Consider the following 18,124-nt stretch of genomic DNA (forward strand, 5'->3'; position numbering starts at 1 on the left):
GTCCGAGGAGGAGTCAGATCCTCTCCCCGATCTCCTGTGCACCAAAGAGAAGGACGGCTCCGTAGAGGGAGTGAACCTCTCCCCGTCTCTCACTCCCCAGCAGCGTGAGGATTGCCGCCAGCTCCTAGGGCAGTTTCCGGACCTTTTCTCCCTGGTCCCCAAGGTCGCCGACTGGTGTGTCCATGATGTGGATACCGGGGACAGCCCCCCAGTGAGACACCGAGCCTACCGAGTCCCTGATCGGGTCCGGTCCTGTATCCAAGCCGAAGTCTCGAAAATGTTGACCCTAGGCGTGATCGAACCCTCAGACAGCCCCTGGGCCAGCCCCGTGGTCCTGGTCCCAAAAGCAGCTGCCCCCGGGGTCGCACCAGAACTCCGCTTCTGCGTGGACTACCGGGGACTCAATGAAGTCACCCGAGCTGATGCCCACCCCATTCCCCGAGCCGACGAGCTCATTGACCGGCTCGGGGCTGCTCGGTTCCTCAGCACCTTCGATCTCACCTGCGGCTACTGGCAAATTGCGCTCACAGAAGGAGCCAAGGAGCGGTCCGCCTTCTCCACCCCGGATGGGCACTATCGCTTTCGCGTGATGCCCTTCGGGATGAAAAATACCCCGGCCACTTTCCAGCGACTGGTAAATAGAGTCCTGGCCGGGCTGGAAAAATTCAGTGCCGCATATCTCGACGATATCGCAGTTTTTAGCTCTGAGTGGAGTGAGCACCTCCAGCACCTTCGGAGGGTGCTGACCGCCCTGCGCCAGGCAGGCCTCACCGTGAAAGCCAGCAAGTGCCAGATTGGGCAAGGTTCGGTAACCTACCTGGGGCACCAGGTCGGAAGCGGGCAGGTCGCCCCTCTACAGCCCAAAATCGACGCCATCCTAGCCTGGGAACCTCCCACTACCCAAACGGAGGTCCGAGCCTTTCTGGGCCTCACGGGCTACTACCGGAGATTCATCCGGAATTACGGCAGCCTGGTCGGTCCCCTCACGGGACTCACGTCCAAAAAGCAGCCCAAGAAGGTGCAATGGTCCCCTGCCTGCCAAGAGGCGTTCGAGGCCCTGAAAGCGGCCATGTGTACTGCCCCCGTCCTCCAGGCCCCCGACTACTCCAAAGAGTTTGTGGTACAAACTGATGCCTCCGAGCATGGCATCGGGGCAGTCCTCTCCCAGGTGAATGACCAAGGCCTAGACCAGCCCGTAGCCTTCCTCAGCCAAAGGCTATTGCCCAGGGAACAGAGATGGAGCACCATCGAGCGAGAGGCATTCGCCGTAGTCTGGGCCCTCAAGAAACTACGCCCTTACCTGTTCGGCACCCATTTCAAGGTCCAAACCGACCATCGCCCCTTGCGATGGCTCATGCAGATGCGAGGAGAAAACCCCAAGCTACTGCGGTGGTCAATCTCCCTCCAGGGGATGGATTTCACCGTGGAACATCGCCCTGGGACTGACCACGCCAACGCCGATGGCCTCTCCCGGTTCTTCCGCCTCAGCGAAGAGAACCCCCAAGAAGATGGGTAGTTCTCTCCGGCTTTCAGCTGGGGGGGACGCATGTTAGACCCGGCCCTCGTAACATAGCTAGACCTGACCCCTGCACCTCACACCAGCCCCCAAACCCACGGCCTAGCCGATCCTTCCCACCAGAACTCGCACGCACCCAACCCGGACTTCCCCGTCCGTGGCCTTCTGCCCTTCGGCCACACCGGGCCCGCGTGCCCACTTCATGCAACAAGATGGCTGCCCGGCCCCAGCGCGACCCTGGCCTAGAGGCGCCACTCCGGCTGGAGGACATCACGCTCCCCTTGGGATGAGAGAGGGAGGAGCAGTTTCTATCACACCTCTGCGCTTCCCTGGGACGGTGGGTTTCGATCGACCTGCCGGCCTCCCCGAGGGCTGGCTCCACGCCTGCTGGGTGTCTGGGACTCCTCCCGACCCGGCCCTGAAAGGATCAAAAGACAATGGCAGGAAACCCCAACAAGCGACCCCCAGGTGACAAGACCCCTGCCTACACAGACTCCGGTCATCAAAGAGGAGTCGCCCTATAACAAGGGGTGCTCTGGGACTGTCCGGCAGATTCGCCTTGGAACACCTGAGCTCTGCTGAGTGACTCGCGGCTCCCTGAAGATCGTAAGACCTCCGAACTTGTGCTTGAGCCCTGCTGAGTGACTCGCGGCTCCTCGAAGATCGTAAGACCACCGAACTTGTATCCGAGCCCTGCTGAGTGACTCGCGGCTCCCACAGACTCTCTTGGTCCCGCCGGACCCCACGACGACAAGCGTATCCCCCAGCTCGAGGATTGTGAGCTGTGCGACGGGTACACTCCTGCATTGATCCATATCCCCAAAGACTGTCCCGCTACCTCCTACTCCCCTCCAAGACTCTGAGAGCCCACGCTCTGCTTGTATATATTTGCCGTGCTGATCATAAAGATCCTACCACTCCAATCTGATAAAGATTTACTTGTAAGAACTCCTCGTGTGGTGTCTCTCTGTCGTGTGGTGCCGAGTGTGCGATCCTAGATACGAGGTTCCTCCCCTGAGGAGTCTCCCGCCAGTGCCCGGCTACGATACCTCGAGGGTGGGTCTCAGGGCAGTCAGGGCCCCCTCCGGGCCCCTCTGAGGTCACCTTCTAACACTTCTCTCACAGTGTTCCCAAATGCACACAGACTCACAGTGTGAGTCTAGACAAGCAACACTATCACTAGGAGTTTACCAAAACTCATTCACTACTATGAAAGGGGTAAGGGGACTGCAAACAATCTACATATTTAAGTACTGCACTTTAGTGTCAAAGCCTGACTCATTTTATCAATGCACAAGCAAAGACTGGCATGTAATGCTACTAAAACTTGACAACATGATAGGTTTTAAAACAATTGTCTGTCAGCAAATACATAATTTTACCAAATGCTTCTCTCACAATGCTTACCCAAATACACACAGACTCACAGTGTGATTGTAGACAGACAACTATCCCTTGTACAAAACACATTTACTAGTCTACAAGATCTAAGGTGACTGCACACATTGCAGAAAATCTACTACTACAGATTTGTTCCAAAATGTTTCTCTCAAAATGATTCCTAAATGCACACAGACTCACCGTGTGATCCTAGACAAGCAACACTATCCCTTGCACTATACCAAAACACATTTCTTAATCTACGAATACTATATTTTAGTGTAGAAATATGACTCATTTTGCCAGACTTATTGGGAATAGAATGTTGCGGATTTCTTATGGAAAATAGGTCCTAACTATAACTCCCTACTGGCGACCGCACCTACTAAATCATCCATTCACACACTTATACACCCACTCATTCTTCCATAGGCCTTTCCCTATATATATTAAACATATTTAAACTTTACAGAAACACACAGTCACTGGATGACCTGACCATGTCATGAGTGATGTAATATGTGACGTCATCAGCAGTGCATTGCGGGGGCACGAGTTATAGTTAGCTGAACTAACTATAACGGGGGAATTTCTAGGGTTTTGAACGAGGGAAATGTCCAGCTAACTATAACGCCCCTGAAACCTATGTTTTTTTCAGTGAATTTCTAAGGTTTTCAAATGCCAATTCCTAACTATAACGCCCCTAAAACCTATGTTTTTTTCTGTGAATTTCAAAGGTTTTTTAAATGCCAATTCCTAACTATAACTTGCATGAAACCTATGGTTTTTTCAGTGAATTTTAAAGGTTTTTTAAATGCTAATTCCTATCTATAATTTATCTCTAAAGATATCATGTTTAATGATTTTCATTGGATTTCTATATTTTTCAATTTCAGTGTGTCAATTTCATTAATTATCTTTTTTTAGAATGCTTTTTTATCACCATTTTTTTAACGTATTTTTTCAATCAATTCTTTTAAAACTTGAAAAATATTATTTGTTTTAAAAAATATTTTTGTATATTCTTACAAATATTTTTTAAACTATATTTTCAAAACTTTATTATTATTTTTTCCCCCATTTTTTTGTGATCCGCGCACCCTATGCGCACAGTTCTCGATCCCTACGTGAAAGCATCCGCGCATGGTATCGTTGGGTACGTGTTTGATGCGCGATTGCAATGCGACCGGTACGCGACTCCAAGCCTATACGCGACACGTACGATGTACGTTACGTGAAGCTTGCGCACTTCCGCGATGCGTCATATGCCTGTTTGACGCAGTGGGTGCGCGGATCCCGTGAAATATTTAACATTTAAAAAAACATATATATGTATTTAATGTGAATATTAATTGAAGACAAACTCTAAACTACTCTTAAAAGTAATATATTTTTACATCTAATCCTATATTCCTTTTAAATTCAATTTCGCGGATGCGTGCTGGGTGCGTGCTGCGTAAGCGCAGGGTGCGCGGATCCCATGTGACGTGCAAAAACAGAGATTTGATTGGTTCATTACACTTCCTGTTCTAACTATTGAAAGACCCCACCCATTTCCATCATTCTTCTTTGGAAGAGCATCTCTTTGCAAGAGAAGAAGCTTTTTTGACTAAGTTTTTACTTAGCTCAAACTTTTTTCAGAACAAACAATGGCTTCAGGGCAGCAGGCATCTCCTGCATCTCCTCATACATCTGAGGATGATTTTTTGGAAGAGCCACCACGCCCACCATGTTTTCCATCTGTGGTGTGGTCATTTTTTACCTATCCTGAGGGGCAAACAAAGACCAATGCCACCTTGGTGATGTGCAAGATCTGCCAGAGAATGCTGTCTCGAGGGGATCCTAACAAACAATATTCATGCGGAACAGCTAGCATGATGAAACATCTAAGGACCCTTCATCCGGTAAATCTTGCTCGGGAGGAATGCCGAAGGATGAGAGTCGCTCCTGCTCCTTCCGACTCATCGCAGCCGAGCACTTCAAGAGTTCATCCTTCAGCACAAAATGGACATCCGTCCACAATTCACATTTTTGAAAGTGCTCTGCATTAAATGCAATGCAACTTTATGCTACGGGGAGCAGTCTATCGAGCTGATCTGCCACAGGCAAGAAAGTCACCATTGCTAGTTTTATTGGTTTTTTTTTCCCTGAAGTTCATTGTTTTGTTCCTCCTGTTCTGTTTTTCCTTTTTTTTTCCCGAAAAGCCAAAAAAATTTAAAAATTGTTCAGAAAACCCACAAAACAAAATATAAAAGAAGAAAAAAAAAAGTTCTTCTAAGAACTAACTTTCCTGGTTTAAAAAAAGAGCTATATATCTTTGTTAGTGTGTGAAAGTTCAGATGAATTTATGTGTAGTACGTAAGTGACTGAATGAATGCATTAGTAGCGTATGGTGAATGTATAAGTGCAGAACTATGAGGAAGTGCTGCAGCATCACACAGTAACCTCTTTAACTGCAGTGTGCTGAAGTACTTCCGAAGCACAGGGATGCAACATATGTACATAAATATGTTGCAAATCTATGCTTCTCTCTGCACGGCTGCTTAAACTGCAGCCATGGGGTGACACAGGCACCCTTGCACCATAGTGCAAGGATATCTGTGTCATGCGCTGTTTGTTTTTGTGCAGGAAGACACACCTTCCTGCACAAAAACAATGAGAACGCATTTTTCTCCTTCAATGTATGCTGTACATTTTAGCATGCATTGAAGACATAAAAATGTGGAGAAATGAAAACAATTCTCCTTGTTGTGCTTTCCTACACCAATTTTAGAATGGTGCAGCATTCACACACATATCGAGATTTATGATTTCTGATAAATCTAGAGATGTGTCTTGTTCTATGAGTATTCAGTGCAATCATGCATAACAACACTTATAGAACACCCTTTCAACGCAAAGTGGTGTGTATGATGAGGTTGTATTTACATGGAGTAGAAAAAGTGCACAGAGTGCCTTTTCCTATCTTTGTAAATATGAAAGAGTGTCTTGCGCAATAACTATGTTACAAAAAGTGACATATTTCTGTTTTTAACATTGCTTGCGAATGATAGAAGGTAAGCACAGAGTTTTGTCTGCAAAGATGTTCAAAGAAGAATGATTGAAATGATTGCGGTCCTTCAATAGGTACAATGGGAAATATTATGAACCCCTCAAATCTCTTTTTTTGCACGTCACATGATATCCGATTACGGTCAGATTTCAAAACTACATAGGTATAAACAGAGTGTTTTTAAAAACGTGTTTGAACTTTCTAACTTCTTGCAGATCTCTCCAGTCTGCATATTGATACTTAGTTAAACTTACCTTCACAGTAATAGAAATAAAAAATGGTATACATTTTTTTCAGATTTTCTTTGCAATCTAAATTGATGTAAATTGCTTATTTTAAAATTAGGGTCTGTGAAAGAAAAGAAAAAAATAGTTATAACATGTAATAATAAATTTTTTACAACACAGCATAATTTCCACAAAGTAATTTGTTTGCCTTTTTGTTGTTCTCAGAATATATTGAATTTCACTAGAAATAGTGATGTCAATCGTACTCATCACTTAACAGCGGGCAAAAAAAAACCAATCAGAAATATTGTTAAAAAAACAACAACATGCTATTCTCAGTAAAATACCAGAAAATACAAATCACACATATATGAAATGCTTACGGCTAACAAAATTTTATAACTTTAACTTATAAAAACTGTAAATGTTGCCGCTTTAAAATATTCACCGAATTAATGACCATCAAAAAGTCCATAATTCAAACATATACCTTTTCCTTGAGGCCAAATGGTATTTTTGCACTCTTTTTTATGTAAATTGTCCAATGGTAGTCCTATTAAATTATAATAATAAATTCCTCAGAGAATGAATTATCTTACTAAAACTTTGACTTTAAAAATATTAGGTAGGAATTTTGTAATTCCCTAGGCAAACGTTGTTTGAAAACCAACTGGGATTCATTACAAAGTGTCCAGCCTTTGTCACATTTTAGATAGGCAGTGTTATGTCCAGATGTGTTTTGATTTGCACCTTTAACTAATTTATTGAAAGACACTGATTTACAGTCTGGTAATGTTAAATACAGAAATCTCTCAGTGTCTACATTGGTGCTACATGCATACATGCAATTTTCACAATAATGTTCCCATTTGTAAGAAAGCCAAAAATATTTTCTATTTCTACACCTTCATTTTCAAAAATGGTAAGCATATACATTAAAAATTCCTGAGCATCTTGTTAGATATTTTGTGAAAATTGTGTAGAACCAGAACACACATCCAAAAGATTACGAACATCTGAAACAGATTGTATTTTACTTGTATCTGTTGTCAACTTTTCATAAACAGAATGCAACAGAGAACAAAATTTTTTTTGCCGATCCTGCATAATTTGTTCTTGCAAACCTTCACGATAAAAAACATTGACCACTACATTAGCATAGCAGTTGACACCTGAACTATTTTCAAACTGATAACCAACAATCTCTTCAACAGTGTCCAATTTCTTTTTACTTGCAATCACAACATTATCTTGTTTTTTTCCCTTCTCAACACCTTCAGAACAGATATTCTCAAACCTTCTTTTTCGACCAACCACACGCTTTTCAAATACAGGATATTGACCTAAATTTGGAGCATACACCCTTCTTAACCTATTATACTCTTTTACACAGTTTGCATCTGCAGTAACCTTTGTTTCATCAAAATCAATCAAAAACAAACTAGATAATGTTCTGACTCGCGACAATGCAACATATGCCATACCCTCTTTAAATACGGTAGATCCAATGTTCACCAAAGCACTGTCTGCACTTAATCCTTGGGATTTATGAATAGTCACTGCATATGCCAGAGAAAATGGAAATTGTTTCCTACGGGCATATAAATCTTTAACAAGCAAAAAACGAACCGAACAACGACCAATTTCTTTAACTTCTTCTTTTGTCTGATAATTAACAAAATCCACCACTTTACCCATTGCGCCATTAACTAAACCTTTCTCTACATCCAAATTACGCCTTAAAATTACCCGACAGTTTACACACGCATATAGTGTCTTTTCTATACCAGCTGTTTTAGATATTTTTTTTTCTAAACAATCCAGTTTTGTTTTCAATTTTTCTGTCACAATAATAGTGATTCCTTCATGCTGTATTTTATCGATGGCTTCCATTTTTACAATTTCTTCATTTTCCAGTTTCAATAGTTCTTCGTTGAATATGGTACACTCGCGCAGTGTTGGCATTAAGCAAATCACTGATTTATTTTGAGCAGTTTTCATGTACACTTTTGCAGGAACTGCATTTACATTTGGAAACACATTGGAAAGTAATCGACTCTCCGAAGCTTGTTTGTCTTGTTTTGAAAGAATTCCAATTCTTATATCTTGAAGAATACTTCCATATTCAGCATCATTTGCCTGTCGCATATTTTTCGTCAGTTCTTTGTGTTCAAAATGTTTCCAAATGTTCACGTTTCCAACACTACCGAGAGACTTTCTGGTATCTTCATGCACAAGTGTTTTAAATACCAGTTGTCCTTTTACCGGAGTCAGTTGCAGTAGATCTCCAAAAACTATGACGTGTTTTCCTCCAAATAACACGTCATACTCTGTTTTAAGAATTTGCTGCATTCTTAAATGCACAAAGGCAAGCATCAAGTTTGAGACCATGCTTACCTCATCAATAATGAGAAGTTTCATTTTTTTCAGGACTCTTGAAACTTCACAACTAGCTTCTCCAGATAGCTTGTGGTATTCCAATTTGTTCTCATGCTCTACTGGTAGCATTAGTAAAAGATGTAAAGTAATTCCTTTAATGTTATGTGCTGCCAACCCAGTTGGAGCAGTGACAACACAAGACAAATGCGACTCAGTTGTTTTCTGCAGATAACTTGTAATTACTTTAATTAAGAAACTTTTTCCTGTTCCAGCTTGATCACTCACATACATTTGGTAAGGTTGAAATGATGTACATGAGCACCCTCTCCTTTCATGAAGTAATCCATGGTCAATCTGCTCTTTCCCTTGCTGATATATTTGTTTCTGTTCAACATTTAGGTGCTGATTCCAATCCTGTAAAACCCAGGTACGATTCGTCGTACGGAGCGTATTCTCCATGCGACTCGTACCCGGGAAATCCACTGTGCAATCCAGCAAGTACGATTCGTACAGAAATAGCATTACCTCAGGGGTCTGGTCACTCCGGGGGGCTTGTCCACCAATCCCTGCGTCACGCAACAACAGAAGTGGACGTGTATGCCTACCCCTATGGCAACACTACAATAGTGATATGCACCGTACTCACACATACATAGCATGGGTATGGTCCGTAGCACTATATCAGTGGTACCGTGGGGGTATGCGTGGTACGGACCGTACACACGTCCTCAGAGCATTGTACGGTCCGTAACACCATTGGAGTGGTGTCGTAGGGGTACGCGTGGTACGGACCATACACATGCCCTCAGAGCGTGTGTACGGTCCGTATCACCATTGTATTGGTGCTGTAGGGGTACGCGTGGAACGGACCGTACACATGCTCCCAGGGCGTGTGTACGGGCCGTACCACGCGTATCCCTACAGCACCACTACTATAGTGATACGGACCGCACCCACGCATACATAGTGTGGGTACGGGCAGTATCACCATCGTATTTGTGCCGTAGGGGTACGCGTGGTACGTACCGTACACACCACATGAATGCGGGGTTACGGTCCATATCACACGTACCCCTACGGCACCAGTACATTTGGGATACAAGGCGTACACACGCCACGAATGTTGGCCTATGGCCTGGTGCAGCATATTATCTCTATATTGGTGTGTGTGTAGGCCCAGGACAGCAGTGTACTGCACCAAGGGGGTGGGTGGGTGGGTGGCTGCATAGGATTCCCAGCAGTGGACAGACATGTGAGGGGTGGGTGCAGAGGACTCCCAGCAGTGGATAGAGACATGGGGGTGGGTGCATATCACTCCCAGCACTGGACAGACATGTGAGGGGTGGGTGCAGAGGACTCCCAGCAGTGGACAGACATATGAGGGGTGGGTGCAGAGGACTCCCAGCAGTGGCCTGCAATATGGGGGTGGGTGCATATCACTCCCAGCAGTGGACAGACATGTGAGGGGTGGGTGCATATCACTACCAGCAGTGGACAGACATGTGAGGGGTGGGTGCAGAGGACTCCCAGCAGTGGACAGAGACATGGGGGTGGGTGCATATCTCTCCCAGCAGTGGACAGACATGTGAGGGGTGGGTGCAGAGGACTCCCAGCAGTGGACAGACATATGAGGGGTGGGTGCATATCACTCCCAGCAGTGGACAGACATATGAGGGGTGGGGGCAGAGGACTCCCAGCAGTGGCCTGCAATATGAGGGGTGGGTGCATATCACTCCCAGCAGTGGACAGAGACATGGGGGTGGGTGCATATCACTCCCAGCAGTGGACAGACATGTGAGGGGTGGGTGCAGAGGACTCCCAGCAGTGGACAGACATATGAGGGGTGGGTGCAGAGGACTTCCAGCAGTGGACAGAGACATGGGGGTGGGTGCATATCACTCCCAGCAGTGACAGACATGTGAGGGGTGGGTGCAGAGGACTCCCAGCAGTGAACAGAGACATGGGGGGTGTACATCATTATCAGATGACCACAACTCCATGGGTGTATGTACGCATCCCTAACTGTGGACAATGATGATAGTGTCATAACAACACATCACTGACAGCAGTGTCCCACTCCCAGGAGGATGGATGTCACTCCCCCACTGCATGTCACACCACATGTGGGTGTGAGGACAAATAACACATGCATACCCATCCCTGGCGGATGCAGCACAATACACACACTGAGATCATGCCACAAGACTGTATAGTCATGTCACTGCCTACTAAACTAAGAGAGCCAAAGGGAACACACACTGTCATGCACATCCCAGGACTGATAGGAATGTTCAGGTGCTGGGCCAGCCACCAAGATTTTGTCTCTCATGGAAGGACTAGGGTGGAGTTCCCACAGATACAATGCCCACAATCGTGAGTCAGGTGCCCAAATACCCTGCAGAAAAAGTACCATATGTGTGCTAGGCCGGGAGTAGACACATGCATAGTGCTGAAAAGGGTGAATTTCTCCATGAAGGGATTTCAACATACTCAATACACAAGTACAGTGACTAGCAAGGATGGCACAGACGATGCAGCCGGAGGCATTGCTGAGCAGGCATGGCCATAGTTGAAGGGATCCGTCACCAACAAAGGAAATGTAGACACAGTTCAGCACAACAATTGTGCAACTCTTTGCAGGGAAGACGTCAGGTGCCACAGAGGAAGGAACACTCCTTGGGACAATGTCTCAAAACCAAAATAACACACACTAACAATGATTCTTTGCAGAGACCTTGTGATGGCACGCAGAAACCATAGTCCACCTCATGACCATCAGAGTATAACATTTCTCAGAACCATAACACATTACCACAACATCAACTCCAGGAGCCTCAGCACCAACATCAATACCTGAAATGCAATAGTGTGCAAAGTAAAAATAAAATGCTTTATTCAGCATAAAAAAAAAGGAAATGACACTATATACAAAGGCCAATGGCCAGTCCACAATAGAAGTCCTTGGGGGGACACATGGGCACGCATCTCCCCTAGCTTGCCTGCACAGTGGAACCCTCAGGTTCGTCGACCGGGGGGGGGGGGCATCATGTGGGGAAGGACCAGGCACCACAGGGACAGGAGGGGGAAGAGCAGGCGTGGTGGGTGCAGGGGTGGACGTCTCCAATGCAGGGGGTGGGGCAGCAGCAAAGGTGGATGTTAGCACGTCGCTGCACACTGCTGCCAGGGCGTACAGGGTAAACCCTGCACCGGAAGAAACCCCAGGGCCAACGGAGGGGGGGGTGGCCGAGGGATGGGGTGCAGCACTTGTGGGGGAGGGGATGGACAGGGGGGGACTTGACTACCCTGCCCGGGAACTTCCTCGCCCGCTTGCAGGGTGGTGTCACAGTGGGGGTGATGGCCAGCTCTTCGGGTGTCAGTTTGGCTGGGGAGCCAAGGGGAGTGCTTTTGGAGGGACTGGGTTGTGAGGCCTGCGGACTCAGACTGTGGCTGCTGTATGTCTTTTTGCCCCAGACCCAGTGGGTGTACCTACATCCCCCTGAGTGTGCGTGACAGGAGGTGTGCGCTTGCCCTTACTTGGTGGTGTGCTGCCTGTGTCTGGTGGGGTGCGTGCTTGTCAATGTCTCGGTGTGCATGGGACAGGTATGGGAGAGGGAAGTGTGGATGGGGCTGGGGTAGGGGGGGATGAAGCGCTGCAGGAGACTCACTGCTGCCGTCAGTGAAGAGTCCATGGACCGCAGAAACCTGCGTTGTTCTGACATCGATGCTGACATGCCCTCCATGAACGACACCATCTGTGTTAGCAGAGTGGTGTGGCCATGGAGGACAGTCAGCACCGATGCCTGCCCAACCTGCAACTGCCGCAGTATGTCCACAGACTCTGCACTGAGGGCAGCAGGGGTGACAGGGGCAGGGGGTGCGGTGCCTGTCCCGAAGGAGACATGGTGGTGCCCTGCACAGACAGAAGGGACCGGAGCAACTGGGAGGGCGGTGCTGGGAATGGAGGAGGCGGGGACAGATGTTGGGCTGCTGCCAGGTGTTGTAGCAGCCTCCGCCCCCTCGATGAGGTCAGCCTCGGACCCGTCTGCGTCGTAGTTGGATTCGCCACCAGACAGGTCCTCTGACTGACTCCCCTCGCCCTCCGTGCCACTGGCTCCCGCAGACTCGCCAGCACTGGTGGCACTGGTGCTGGGTCCCTCATCCAGGTCCGTGCCAGTGTCTCCCTTGGTTTCCAATGATGATGCTGTGGGCAAGGTGAAGATACAGAAAAACATCAGTCACCTGTTTACATCTGACACATGAGTACAAAAACAATAGGTCACAGTGCATATCAGGCAATGCATCATGAGTAACAGCTAGATTACTCCGCACATATGTAAGCCCTGTACTCCCCAGTTGGTAGACCCACCATGGCACTTGGACACAAGGAACAATAGGACACACCAGCCCAAAACTTGAATGAGAAAACACTTAGGAGCTAGTGTCTGGGAACAGGTGAGCACAACAATACAATGAAGTCATGCCACCTCTTGTTTACCCTGAAAGAAACAGTAGTGGTGCACCCAAGGCAAAGTAACACACCTCAATACCAAAGGTGTCCCCACACTCAGAGACCTGTAAGTACTTTGGAACACAAAACGAAATAAAGTTGGTCCCTTGGGAATTACAATACTTGACACAATCGACATGGTCAGAATGTGGGAATGTGCCATTTTGTGAACAGAACACACATGTGCCTTCATAACAGATGGCTCCCAAAGAGGTGCACACAAAACTACATTTACCCAGTCATTGAAGAAGCTGGCAGCCTTCTTTAAAGAAGCCACTGTTAGAAAGAAATGTTGTTGCAGAAAGTACATATACATGGGCCCACGGAGGGCTTGATGACTTGACACTCTTAAGTTGGTATCACCAACAACCAAGGACCTACCCAATGTCCACAACACTGGTGGAACATGTATATGTATAATCTGAAAAACAGTCTCATTAGAACAGTGCCTTCTTTAAAATTGTGCCAGCGTGTTCCCTGAAAGTGTAAAGGTGGTTTGGTGTGCACTTCCTTGGGAGACATCTGTCATGCAGGCACATTATTGTTCTTAACAACAAAACATCAAACTAAAGCATAGAAAACATGAAGACCTGTTGACAAGTGTTGTGAGTGCCAAGGTACAATACCTTGTGACTATCAACTTGAATTATGTCAGTTGTCACATGGCCATCCGTTACCGGATGACACAGTTGCCAACACATCTGACCCACTGCCTGTCATGTGGAGTGGCACACATGTCCAAACCAAGGACAATGCATGAGCTAATGGGCCTGCTATTGTTTTTTTTTTTTAAATTTTTTTTCCTCATCTCACCAAAGACTTCCACAGATTTGACAAGCCAACATTGTCTCGTTCCTGGGGGCCTCTTTGGCTCGCTGTTTCTGTCTAGGCCCCTTGGCCTTCCTCTCGTATTTGAGGACTGGTGTAATCATAGGACCTTTTAAGTGGAGATTATTATTTTATTTATTTATTTATTTATTTTTTTGATTCGTTGGTAGATTGAATCAAATCAGATGTCTCTGCCGTGCCCAACTTGTCAGGGGTTGCCAAATGTTATGATGACTGTCATCCCTGGTGTCTTGGTCTAATCTCGCCATTCTTATGGCGGCTCTCAACCATTCTTCCTTGCCCGGAGCGATGTTATCCTTCCACTTGATACAAATTTCTCTTCTTGCAAGGAGGATCAGATATAGAACGAGGATCATGTGATCCTGTGAGAGAACGCCATTGGTAGAATCGTTCTTACCAAAAAACACCAGGGATAGGTCTACAACTATGTCTACTTCTAATATGGATGAGAGGATATCTTTCAAGCCTTTCCAATATGTTGTTAATTCAGGGCACTGGAAGAAAATGTGTAGATCATTGGCTTGTACAAGACTACATCGTGGGCAACTTGGGGGCGGGATTGGTGCAAATTTTGCAATTTTGGCTGGGGTGTAGTATAGTCTGTTTATTACAAAAAAATGATTTTTCTTCAGGGATGCCGGCTTTATATATTTATACAATAATTTTAATGATGGATAAAATAGCTCCTCAATGCAGGTGTCTAAAGGTGATCCATTCCAAACTGAGGAGGGAGAGGAGGTCTTGATTTCCTCTGCTTCCTGAATTCGAGCATACCATAAGGCTATCTCCTTCTTCCTCGGGGATGTATCTTGTAATAATTGCTCTAGTTCCCAGTTTCCGACGATGTTATGTTTTTCTGACTCGTACCAACTTTTAGTTGTAGATATTTAAACCTTGAGAGGTGAGGGCCTACTTTAACTGAGAGTACTTCCCAAGGAAGGATACCCTCTGAGTCAACCAGTTCTGACCACCTCTCCATACCTGAGTTTTTAATTGGTATTGCCAAACTGTCACACATACAAGGGGGGGTACCCGGAGAATCCCAAATTGGAGCAAAATTCGAAAAATAGCCAATACCCCATATCTTCCTCATTTGATACCAATTTAATAAGGCAGATTTCAATACCTTTAGCCGGACCCTTTTAAAAAACCTTGGTGCACCATATTTGTACAAAAACCCGCCTTGCCGGCTGCCGCCCTCAACTAACACCATTTCCCCCAGTACTCTCCCCCATGCAGTTGTATCTGGGTAGGTTAATAGCATTCTAACAGCTTTAAACTGGTAGGACATTAGATACCAGTTGATGTCAGGCAAGGCTAAACCTCCTTTAAGTAACTTCCTCCTAAGCTTCTTCCACGACATCCTAGATGTTTTTTGGCCCCAAATAAAGCTACCTATTTTACCCTGTATCTTGGCTATGGTTTTACCAGGAAAGGTTAATGGAATAGCATTGAAAATATAGGTTAATTTAGGGAGCACAGACATTTTGACCAAGTTTACCCTTCCAAAGATGGTCAAAGGGAGGTTCTTCCATTTGGCAAATAAATAATCTATGTCCTTTTCGATTTTCCCAAGATTTATTAATGTAATTTTATTTAAATCTTTGACGATTTTTATTCCAAGATATCTAAATTCCTTACTCTGGGGGCCACTATTGTATGTGGTGTTCCAACACATTATCTCGGTTTTATCTGGGTTGGCCCGATACCCTGATACCTTACCAAATTCCCTTAACGTGAATTCCAATTGAGGGATTGCATTCTCAGGATCGTTAGTGTAAACAATCACGTCGTCAGCGTAAAGTGCCAATTTACATTCATAGCTTAATGATTTAAAAGGGGTAATGTCATTATTCAGTCTGATTGTTTGGGCTAGGGGCTCTATATAGAGGTTGAACAAAAGTGGAGACAGGGGACATCCCTGCCTTGTCCCTCTCTGAATAGGAAAGCTAGGAGTTAGTGAACTATTTAGGAGGATTTTAGCCGAGGCGCCTGAGTAACAGTGCTTAATAGTATGTATAAATACGGGGCCTATTCCCATGACCTCCAAAACTTGCCACAGATATCTCCAACAAACGCGATCGAATGCTTTGGCGGCATCTACTGCCACTACTGCCAGGGGGTCTTTTCTTGCTTCTGCCAGATCTATGTTTCCAATCAAAAGTTGGGTTTGATCTTGAATAACCCTCCCTTGTATGAAGCCTTTCTGGTCAGAGTTAATTAAACTAGGAGCTAACTTCGCCAGTCTCTCTGCTAAAATACCCATGAAGATTTTATAATCTGCATTGAGCAGAGAAATTGGACGGTAGGAATCCGCCGCCAAAGGGTCCTTCCCAGGTTTTAAAATTAACACCAACGTGGCCTCACTCCATGATCTAGGCATCACCCCATTGGGACAGTAGATTGAGTTGAAAAGGGCGTGGAGTATTGGTAAAAGGTCATCTTGAAGTAGTTTGTATATTTCGTTGGGGAGGGCATCAAGCCCTGCTGCTTTTTTGTTTTTTAACCGCTTTATTTGAATCGATATCTCCTCTGTAGTAATGGGAGCATCCAGAGCCATCTTGGAGGCCTCCGTTAAGACTGGAAGAGACTTATCTTTTAACCAATTAGATATCTGGGCTTGGGAGGGTTCAAGGTCTTCCTTGTATAGGTCTGAAAATAGTGTTAACAAAGTCTTCTGTATTTCTTCCGGGTCACTAGATTTATTTCCGCTACTGTCAATATATAACTCATTGATATCGTTCTTTGCCCTATCTAATCTTGCCTTCCAGGCCAGAATTGCCCCCGCTTTCTCCCCGTATTCGAAGACCTCCATGTTTCTAGTCTGCCATTGCGCCTTACACTTCTCATCTAAGAAGAGCCTGACGTTTTGTCTTGCCTCCTCCAGTTTACTATTTATCAAATCTTGTTCCCGCGCAGCTCCGATTGGAGCCTCTCTCATCTCAGTCTCCAACATAGCAATCTTTCCCTCAAGGGTATTTAGTTCCTGGGTCTTTATTCGATTTTTTAAACTTATTTGTGCTTGTATTAAACCTCTTAAGTTAGCCTTATAGGCATCCCATACGTGATCTATGGAGGTTGATCCCAGGTTAATAGAAAAGAATTCTGAAGAAGAGCTACTAATAGATTGAATTATTTCTGGGTTCAATAACATTGCTCTATTCAGGGTCCATCGGGTTTGGGAACATTTATCGCTGATCGCATAAGCTACTAGTAAAGGTGCATGGTCTGATAAATGTGTCGGCAAAACCATAATGCTTGTAAAACTTTTTAACGCTTCTTTATTCACCAATATATAATCGATCCGTGAGGAATGATTATATTTTTTACTATAATAGGTGAAACCCTGGGTATTGCTTACCTTGGCTCTCCATAGATCGACTAAGTTTAAGTTTGAAATTAAGTTTTTCAAGACCCTTCGTGATTTTGGAGTTGCTATTGTGTGACTTGCGTGGGAACTGTCTTTTACTGGATCAAGTTTTACATTAAAATCCCCTATTACTATCAGGGGGGGATTTACTAACATTAGGCTACCTTGTAATTTAGCTAAGTATGAGGGGTCATCTGAATTTGGTCCGTAGTAGGATGAACAAGTCATTTCGACTCCCCCGATATCTAGGAGGGCAATGATCCATCTACCTGATTGGTCCGTTTGGACCGACTTGATCCTACATGGGAACCCCTTTTTTACGACGATTGCTACCCCTCGGATGTTCGTTACTTGTTGTGAGGCACAAAAACATTGTACCCATGGGGTCTTTGAGAAGACCGCTTGAAATTCAGCTGGGTTTAAGTGTGTCTCTTGCAGTAGACATATCTGTGCAGGTGTGAGCTCTAAATATTTTAATATCAATCTACGCCTACGCTCGCACCTCAGGCCGTTTAAGTTCCAGGAGATATATTGGATTTTACGGACTTTATTCATCCTACTGGTTGTTGCCATGAGTTTTCTTTGGAGTAAACATTCTTCCTTATTGCTTTATTACTGTTAACTAGACCTAAATCTTGGTGCGATGAGGTATTTTTATTTTTATTTTTCCTCCCCTTACTCTGCCCTCCACCTAGTGTTACCCCCCCTTTCATCCCCCCTCCCACTCTTAACCCCTTAGTCTCCCCCACGTGACCCTTTACCCTCCCATTATTCCCTAACCCTTGAGGAACCCTCCCTTCTATTAGGCTGATCTAAGCCTGTTCGGGTGCTTTCCTCTTGAGCT

Source organism: Triturus cristatus, chromosome 10, assembly GCF_964204655.1.
Source record: "Triturus cristatus chromosome 10, aTriCri1.1, whole genome shotgun sequence".
In the NCBI taxonomy this organism is placed as follows: domain Eukaryota; kingdom Metazoa; phylum Chordata; class Amphibia; order Caudata; family Salamandridae; genus Triturus; species Triturus cristatus.